This window comes from Panthera tigris, chromosome D1 (assembly GCF_018350195.1).
Source record: "Panthera tigris isolate Pti1 chromosome D1, P.tigris_Pti1_mat1.1, whole genome shotgun sequence".
NCBI classification, from domain to species: domain Eukaryota; kingdom Metazoa; phylum Chordata; class Mammalia; order Carnivora; family Felidae; genus Panthera; species Panthera tigris.
This window is the reverse complement of record NC_056669.1, coordinates 71,341,890-71,347,889: the sequence shown is the minus strand read 5'-3', so window position 1 is coordinate 71,347,889 and position 6,000 is coordinate 71,341,890. Positions and strand designations below refer to the sequence as shown.

At 44.1% G+C, this 6,000-nt stretch overlaps 1 long non-coding RNA gene across 1 annotated transcript; it reads left to right on the top strand.

Moving 5' to 3' along the window:
* The first annotated feature begins 247 nt into the window (after nt 1-247).
* LOC122231457 lies at nt 248-3,984 on the top strand. The gene is made up of 3 exons (XR_006208713.1): nt 248-335; nt 3,410-3,588; nt 3,935-3,984. It is a non-coding gene; the product is annotated as an uncharacterized LOC122231457 (long non-coding RNA).
* The last annotated feature ends 2,016 nt before the right edge of the window (nt 3,985-6,000 follow it).

The window sequence follows — 6,000 nt, the reverse complement described above, 5'->3', positions numbered from 1 at the left end:
CAGTGACACTAACACCTCAGGGTCCAGACCCAAGAACACCTCCTCACAGATGCCAGAGGGCTGGACTGGGAAGGCTGGAAGACATCAACAAACCTCATTCCCTCACTGCACAGTGGGGAAAGTTAAGGAGCAGAGAGGGGGAGGAGTTTTTCCAAGGCCACCTGGAACAGGTGGCCAAGCTGGAACTAGAACCCCCACCTGCTAATATCTCTCATCCTCTGCCCTTCATAGGAGGCACTGGCCCCCTTCTTCGTGCTTCGGGAGTGCAGCACCTGTCTTGCTAATGGCACCGATCATGCCCGGTCCCTGTACCAAAATCACTGGACACAAGCTCTGTGAGTATGTCCACACCCAATGCAGGGACTCCAGGAGGTCAGGATATAGACCTGAGGGAGGAGGCACTTTGGTTGTCCCTGAACACTCACTAGTTTGTTCTGATGTCTCACCGTCCCACACCAGGGAAACAGCAGCCCTTACGGTTAACCCACAGAGCCCTGAGATTCCCCAGCAGTAGAATAATGGTAACGATACCCAATTCCCAAGGGTGTCCTGTGTATTGAAGGGAAAGAGTATGTAAATGGACTCCCACTGCTAACACTCAGGAAGTGCTCCTTCCTGCCTTTCTTCTTGGCACTTCTTCCCACACTCAAACTGAAGGGGGCTGTGGGAAGAGCTGGGGATGCGGAAGGCTGAGTTTCTGGTCAGAGAAGAAGGCAGAAGCTGAGTTTTGCCTTTGTTGTGGCCTAGAGCTACATAATTTTTCTGTATATTGTATTTCCTCATAAACTGGCACAGATACCTTTGACTCAGAACCAAAGTCAAAAAAGGGCAATAAGCAGGAGAAGATGGTGCTGGGATGCCCTTGGCATAAACCATATCTCTGCTGGCTTGGGTGGGTGATCTCCAGGTGCTTGACCCTGGCCCCTTCTGAGGGATCTTTCAGGTTCATGGGTGGCCATGCATGCTGGTGGGAAGGAACAAGAATAGGGGCCAGTGGGAAAAGGTAGGGGCCAGAGAGGCAGGATCTGGACCCAAATCAAAGGGAGTTAGTTGTACCTTCCTGTTGTCCCGGGTGATCCCGATTCCTTAGATTCTGGAGCATGGACAGGAATGAGGGCTTGGAGAGACAGTCCTGGGGGCAGATTCTGGCTCATCCCTTAATAGCTGTGTGAATTTGGGAGGGTTATTTAGAGTCCTTAAGCATCCGTTTCCCCAGTGTCTCCATCCATTGGATAGGGATAATAATAGGAGCCACCTCAGTGCTGAGTCGTAGATTGAGTGAGATAAAGCATGGGAAGTAGCTGGCACAGAGCCCGTATTACCTAATGGTCAAAAAATCTACCAAGACACAAACAAGAGCAAGAGGGCAGTGCTGGCCCTCCTGGAACCAGCTGCTGTTGTCTCTGCCCCAACAGCTGCCTGAGTCCTTCTGCGGCCCTCTTTTTTTTTTTCTTTTTCTTTTTCTTTTTCCTTTTTCTTTTTCTTTTCTTTTTTCTTTCTTGCTAAACTTTTTAAGAAAGGAAAACACACATACAGAAAAATATGCAACTCATAAGTTGTAACTGGATGAATTTTCTCAAAATGTACACTCACCCATGAAACTGGTCCCCAGATCAAGAAAGAGCCCCTCGTGTGCCTTTTGAGTCAATACGTAGTCCCCTTTGACTAGGGTAACTCCTTTCTGACTTCTCACACTGTGGATGAATAAGGTTTGTGCTTGAATTTTATAAAAATGGAATCATACAATACATACCTTTTTGTGTTTGGCTTCTTTCAATCAGCAATGTGTTGGGTATAGTTGTATTTTCCTTGCATGCCCTTTTCTATTATATGAACAAACCAGAGCTTACTTGTCCATTCTATGGTCGGTGGGCTTTTGCACAGTGTCCAGTATCTGATTATTATGAGCAGACCATCCTTATACATGACCTTTGATGAGCAAGTGTATGCATTTCTGTTACACATTAGGTTGAATCAAATCAAGTTGCCATTTTTGTAGGTCAAAAACAATAAAAAGTTGGCAACTTCATGTGGTTCAATCTGCTACTTTTGAGTAGAAATGTTGGGTCATAAGACGTTATGTTCAACTTTAGTAGATACTGCCAAACAGTTTTCTAAAGTGGTTGTGCCACAGCTTATATTCCCACCACTACTGTGTAAGTTTCCAATTTCCACAGCCTTTTAAACAAAGGCTACCCAGATCCTTCGGCTGAGTCTTAGCTACTGACATCTTCTGTTCCTGTGGGCCCTTTCATATCATCAATTTACAGTATGCTATGTGTTTACTTTCCCCTTGGGAAGGTCTTTCTGACAGTTCTAACCCTAACTGAGCCATGTTTTAGTATGTGAAGAATGTGGCTCGGTAAGATAGGGGGCAGAAGGAATCAAACCAAGAGGACAAGGAGCAAAGGCCGTCCCCCCCTTTCAATGATAAACTTGGAGAGCCTGAGTTTGATTGGTATTAAGGGCATTTTCTTACACCCCAACAATTTTTAATCTGTCCCCAGACAGGAAATGGGAAATAAGAGGACAGGAGGTAAAACTCTTCCTTCTTGTCCAGATCCAAAGAAGCTAGATATTTTCAGAGCGTTTGGGTTGATAGTTGGGGCCCATTCACCAAACGGAGGCAGAATGGGTGGCTCTCTTCTCCCTGAGCTGACGCCCCTCGGCCTGGCAGGCAGGGCCAATATATCTATTAGCCATAGTAGGCTCAGTTCCCAGGACCCACAATACCTTTAGGGACTCATGAAAACATTTTAAATTCTTTTAAAATCAGAAAAAAAAAATGAACTTTTGGGTAGAAGAAAATGTTTTATTCTATTATATTAATATATTATTATTATATTAATATTCTTTATGTCAATAAACTCATAAATATAATTTTGTTTTTAATTTAAAAAAAATTTTTTTAATGGAGGAAGGAACCCTTGAAGGCAAAAGTGCCCAGGGCTTATGGAAGTTATAATAAGGCCCAGCAGCCTGAATCAGAGAACCAGCTAAAAGGTGCAAGATGGATATCCAGATTCATGGTGCTGTGTTTAGTTCCCCTTGGGAATGACTGATAGTTCTAGCCCGGTTTCAGTCATGCCCCACGTTTAAGGAAGAGAGAAGCACGTCCACATTTGAGCCAAACACTAAAAGGGGTACACTGGGAAATTTTTTCATTGCACTTTATGGCCAAGAGTAAGGTAGAGTCTGATGGTCCTTTAGACCTGCCTTCTGGGTTGAGGTGAAATCTGAATCTTTAGACACCATGGACACAACTCCCAAGAGGCACATGGGCTGGGAGCTCTGGCAAGGACAGAATCATGTCCTCTGGCTCCCAAAAGGATCCCAACATGGGCATCCAGCCGGTCTTGGTGGCTGCTTTAATTCCTATTTGTTCTTTCTTTTTTCTTCCTCTCCACAGCATACACATACCCAGAGACTAATTTAAGGGCTGGAGTCTGAGACATCCAGATAGAATTCCTTCCAAACATGTCTTTGTTGAGCTGGCCTTCAAGGAAATATCGAATGATGAATAGCTGTTTGCTGACTGGAGGAATTTGGAAAGGACAAGTTATTTAAAGCTCCAGGAAGAACAACCAGGTTGGGAATATGTCTTGTGTTATATGGGGAGGTTTAAAAAAGTCATTTTGCAAAATACTAATTATTAAAATAGGTCCAGGACGGACCTGATCTACTTTCTTTTTTTTTAAGTTTATTTATTTATTTTGAGAGACAGAGGGGGGTTGGGCAGAGGCAGAGGAAGAGGGAGAGACAGCATCCCAAGAATGCTCTGCACTGTCAGCGAGGAGCCTGATGAGGGGCTGGATTCCACAGACCTTGAGAACATGACCTGAGCTGAAATCAAGAGTCAGACGCTCAACTGACTGAGCCACCCAAGCACCCCCTGATCTATTTTATTTCTGTATTTTTATCCGAGTCAAAGAAGAAAGGAGACAGAGAAACCAATTCAGGAGAGTGAAGAGGAGAGAGCAGAAGGGTGGATGCAGTCAGGAACTCAGCGTTCTCCTTGCATCTCTGCCACAAATTTGCCGTGTGTGATCCAGGAAAAATCACCCAGCCTCTCAGAACTTTGGCTCCTACATCTGCAAAAAGAGGTGACTAGATAACCCTGAAGGTCTTCTCCAGCTTTCAAATACTAGCCCATAGTAGGTGTTCCCTCAGTAATTATGAAGCAGCGAGAGAGTGAGCGGTTGTGGACCAATGTCACACATTTGGATGAAAGCCGGAAATGGAGAGGGTAAGTGCATTAACAATAAGAACGATGCCGAGAAGCTGAGCCCATCTGTAGACAGCATTTGTATTGCCATAAAAATAGCATAACAAGATTATATTGAAATACCCCACTATTTAACTTAATAATTTAAATGTTTGCCTAATGAGGTGGACTTGATTGGATTAGGGCATTCACAATTAATTTTGATAGATCATTTTACACATTGGAGGTGCATTCTTCTGAACCAGGAGGTGGAACGGAAGTGCAAAATGTTTACGTTCAAACGAGCATGTGATTTTGCAGGAAACATTAATCCCAGATCATGCACACTAAGTCAATTTCAGAAATGGCTTCTCGATGTATTATTAGAAATTGCTCTTCAAATATAAAAAGCTTGTAATAGAGTTCTGTCCATTTTTCCTTTGGCTGATGGAAGTTGTTTTATAAATATGCCTATGATATGATGTTTTCTTCATCCAAGCCTTTTGGTACTAATTGCAACTTTTTAAACAGTTTAAGTAGTGGCTGTCATGAACACTTTGAATCCTAGTACAAATACTTTCTGAACAATTTCACATTTCAGGGTGCGTTCTTTCTTCAAATGTTTTTAACTATGTTTTTCCCCATTTTTTTTTTCCTGAAAAGCACTCTAATTGGAAATGGTGGACCCCTCCCCACCTTTTTGATTAAGGGAATGATTTTATTATGTCATAGGAAGAGGTGTCCATTCCCTGTCTCTACCCATTCAAACATCAAAGAGCCAGGAGTGGCCACATATGCCCTTGAAGGCAGGAATGAGCAAAGGCAAATGGCTTCTGGAAAGGCGGATTGGAATCAGGCCATCAATTCTGTCCCAGAGTTCCAGGAAAACACGTTCCTCAGCACCATAGCTATCAGTTAAGAGCTGCAGCTCTGTTTTTTATCAGAAAGTTATCTGATAGAAGGTGCCCATGGGCAAGATGCTTCTTGGAGAATTCTCTGGGTCTCAGGATCCTCCTCTGAAAAATAGAGATAAATTGCCCATACCTCAAATCAGTGAAGGTTGGAGGTCCGAGATGTGACAACTTTTTGTGAGAGAGCGTGCAGTGGTGGTGGCACTGCCTTGGGACCAGCTGACTAAGCATCGAATGTGAATGCTCGTATTAGCTGTCCGTTTCTGGGACTTAAATGCATTGTTTGGTAAATGGGGACAGTGACCCCTCATTGAGAGTGCGAGCAGAATTAAATGCCACATCCCGGAAGCATGAGAGCAGCTCAGTGAGTACAGTTTCCCTCTCCTTCTCTGGGAGAAAAGCAGTTTCAGTTCAAGGCACCATCACAGTTTTTGTTTCCTGATGCGCTCCCCGGACGACCATGGCATTTAGCACACAGGGCTCTGGGCTTCCTGCTCTTGGTGGACAGATGAGGTTCACGCTGTATAGTCTCCAGGCTCCAAGCCACCTTTGTTGGCAGAAGCACTTGAATCTGCTTTTCCCCTCCGAGGTCCATGTTCTATAATGGTATTTTATCAGACTCATCTTTGGTGAGGTTTCAGTGACCTTCGTAATAAAACCCAAATGCTTTGCATGGCATTCAGGGACCTTAAAACCTGCTCTCTGCTTGCCCTTCTGGCTTTCTTTCCCTCTCTGATTATGCCATACCCTTTATTCACCCACAAACTACTTCCCTCTGCTCACTGTATTCTGAACACACCAACTTTCTCCAACCCCGGTCCCTTTGCTTATGCTGCCTGCTCCTTTATCCCAGGATGCTCTTTCCTTTATTCTTCAACTGAAGAT